Raw genomic sequence first — 3,554 nt, 5'->3', positions numbered from 1 at the left:
GCTCCGGAGCAGTGAACCCAGTGAACCCAGTAGACCAAAAAGATGGCAGGGTGGTATGAGACATGATTTGCCAAAATCACTTTAATTAAAACCAGTTAACAGTGTTGTTCATTGTTTCTTTATTTCCTGTAACAAAATACATTTGTATTTATTGCTTTAGATTTCATTCAACAACAAATGACAGATTAATGTTCACATACTGTTCCCCACCTTAAGCTGGTGCTCCAGCAATTCAATTTCAAGTCTGGCCTTTTTTAGGTTAAGCCTTTTCTCCTCCATTTGAAGCTGTATAAGGTCCATCTCCTGTCACCTTTTCTTATTTGCTTTTGAAGGTGGACCTTATACAGCTCTTTGGCAGGCAACTAGAAAGACAGAATAATTAAACATGACTGAAAAAGTCTGTAATACAAACACAGACCAAATATTTAAATGAGGAAGGAGAACTGCAGAACATTTCTTACACTGCTAAGATTCTGTGTGGAGGTAGATGGACCCTCGGCTGTATTAAAATCTCTGCTGCCATATTCTGTAAAATGACAATGACAATTTATTTATTATCTTATATGTTAAAAAGGGGGAATGCATTATATGCATCAAACCTCTATGGGCCTCCCCACATTTTCTGTTTCTGTCACAGCAGAAGTGGTCTCTTCATCGTCATCCTACAGTGAAAATAAGGAAGGTTGCTTGGTCTAGCAGCAGAAACCTAAAGACAATAATCACTTACAACTGTGACAGAGTGTGGTGTTGCAGGAGGATCCAATAATACAATGTGGCCATCAGCAACTGCAAGATAATTAAACCAATAAGATAATCATGCATATTCAATACTCAATGTATATTCTTAAACAAATACAACTAATAAAGAAGGACATTAGTACATTTAAGAGTACTGGTAATAAGATTACAGTATACAGCATATGCAGTCAAAGCAGCATGCATACTGCACAAGTGAATCAATGACTGTAAAATGCATTCAAAATGCCTTTTTAAAATGGTGACAGTGTTGATGATTTTCTTTATTAAAACACTGAAAAAAAACAGTGAAAACATCAATAAATCATAAGTATTAATATGGTACACCTACATTTTATTAGGCATAAAGATAAATAAAATATTAAGATACATTATCAAATTTTTGCGTCACAATGAAAGGGGAAAATAGCCCAGTTATAATTTTCTAAACTCACGCATTTACTCTGTCCGTTATTTTTTGCCAAGCCAACTCTCTTGCTTTTGCTGATGCAGCAGTATTGTTTTTTTTTTTTTTTTTTTTTTTATAATGGGCTTATAGTCTTCATAAGCAAGCATTAAAACCTCCAACTCAGTTTCACTGAAGGATCGTATGTAGCTCGCTTTTTTTCTCCCTTGGTTTCCATGGTGACTCCTGAAATCGGCGATCCATTGAAAATGTCTTTATGTACTCGCCGTGCGCGCGCATTAACTCTGGGTTACCAATAGGAGGTAGATTAAACTAACTCCTCACAGGTGTTTTGGAACCGACATACCCAGAGTAAGCAAGTTTGGGGTTAACCAACCAAGAGTTCAAGGTTTATCTGACGGTAAGTTAACCTTGCTTTCTGGAATACACCCCAGGGTACACGACAGAACACTCAGAACAGGAACAGGGAACTCAGGACGGGAACAAGGAGACAACAACAAACATTACAACATCAAGAACTCACAAGGGGCCCGTTCTTCGTACGTCGCTAACTCAGTTAGCTGGATTTGATTGTTGGCGATTTGGCATGATCTTGGATTGTTTGGTTCTTCGAAGCTCATCCTAGACTTGCTGTCATAGCAACAGGTGCGCTAGCTTGAACCTGCTCGTGAGCAGGCTTATTTCATGTAAACAGGATTAGATCGCGGCTTTATAAGCGGAGGTGATACGAGAAGTCTTTTCACGCAGCGCGATAATGTACTTTTTGAGAGATATCATTTTTCTCATGACTCGTGATGATGTCGTTTACATCAATTATTTTTTGGAAACGCACATTAAATGTTCGACTCGTAAGAGTCGGCCTTTAATAACAGCACAAACTGTGTGCATTGTCCTGATTTTATTTGCGAGTGGCTCTTTCCTTTAAACTATTGGAGATGCGGAGAACTTGATAAGTGCTGTCTGTCGTGTCATTCACAAAGTTTACCCTGGCGCTCAAGCAGTTTTTAGGGTGTTTTTTTGTGGCATTTCCAAGCCAGTTTAGACCCAAGGTTGTAGGCTATAGCAGGGTTTTTTTTTTTTGCCAACGCAGGTATATTATAGTTTTTAATGAAGATCATGCAATCATGAACATGCCGATTAATATGACACAGATATGTCCCTCAGGCTTCATTGGTCAATAGACTGCACACATGTTCCCATCAAGGCCTCTATGAAGGGGATTTTGTGAACAGAAAGGGGGATCACAATGTAAATGTGCAGCCAAGTTACTATTACAATTCTTAATATTCCAGATTAGTAATATTATATCAAATTTAAAAAAAGGCAGTTGACAGACTAAAATCTCTAGATGGTGTGTGACTGTTCATATCACAAATGTGGAAGTACAGAGATTCACATTTATGCACATTACTTGAACATGGTAAGGAAAAATATAAATATCAAGCTCACTGTATTACATACACAGTTACAATGCAGCTCTAGCCAGGACAAGGTCACACAATGAAATGAACTTTGACCAACTAAAGGGAAGATTTCAGTGTCTGAAAAGCCTGAGGGTTGCACTTGACAGGGCCTGTGACATTACATGTGACATTACACAACATTTCCACCATCAGTAAAAATATAAAACATTTCATTAAAGGTTTAATAAAAGACAAGACAAACATGATTTTTTATTTAAATTGTTCTTTGTAAAGAAAAGCCAGTGATCAAGTCATATTTTGCCTGCAATAAGAGATGCTATGTCAGCAATAGTACTCTGTGTGAAATAATATATTAGCACTTACTCTGAAGTTCCTTTGAAGCAACTCTATCTCTAACTCTATAGTGCCAGTTTTTTTCTTTAAGTTGTCAAGTTTCCCCCCCCAAAATACTCTATTTTCTAGGGGCAGGGGGGCTTGGGTTAAACCTGTCAACACAAGCCTTATGCAACAAAAAATAAAAGGAAAAGTATACACTGCCCACCTCTGTATAACTGCTTTGTGCAGACTCTTCTGTAGGCCTTTCTGTAGATGTGGACTCCTGCAACACATGTTGCATTCAGAAATAATAGGTACTCAAGTGTAAATTAAGTAAAGTTATTTAAAGATACTTTCTCCAAAAGACAGTCATCTGAGAGAGTTTCTTCACTGTCCTGTGCATTGGGGGGGAAATGGGCATTACGAAGTGTTGTACTTTCTTCCCTTTTGATGTAAAGTTTGGAAAAGTCCACTTCACATGCTTCAGCCACCACTTGCTTGGGAACAGATACAAGTGTTGGTGTTTAAAACTGCACAAAAGAGGAAAACACAATTTCATTACAATGAAGTACACTGGGGGGAAATGTGATCAATAACTCATGGCAACATATTTTTTTTACATTAACTAGGCTACATGTAGTTTCACACATGCA

At 37.7% G+C, this 3,554-nt stretch overlaps 1 long non-coding RNA gene across 1 annotated transcript; it reads right to left on the bottom strand.

The window, feature by feature from the left end:
* Positions 1–209: 209 nt before the first annotated feature.
* On the bottom strand, positions 210–514 carry LOC130082245 (uncharacterized). Its single transcript, XR_008806749.1, has 2 exons — positions 462–514; positions 210–362 (listed from the first exon to the last, which is right to left on the bottom strand). It is a non-coding gene; the product is annotated as an uncharacterized LOC130082245 (long non-coding RNA).
* Positions 515–3,554: the final 3,040 nt, after the last annotated feature.

Source organism: Rhinichthys klamathensis, unplaced genomic scaffold (assembly GCF_029890125.1).
Source record: "Rhinichthys klamathensis goyatoka isolate OS25496 unplaced genomic scaffold, OSU_Roscu_1.1 h1tg000042l_1, whole genome shotgun sequence".
In the NCBI taxonomy this organism is placed as follows: domain Eukaryota; kingdom Metazoa; phylum Chordata; class Actinopteri; order Cypriniformes; family Leuciscidae; genus Rhinichthys; species Rhinichthys klamathensis.
The sequence above is the reverse complement of the archived record's forward strand: the minus strand, read 5'-3'. Positions and strand labels throughout refer to the sequence as shown.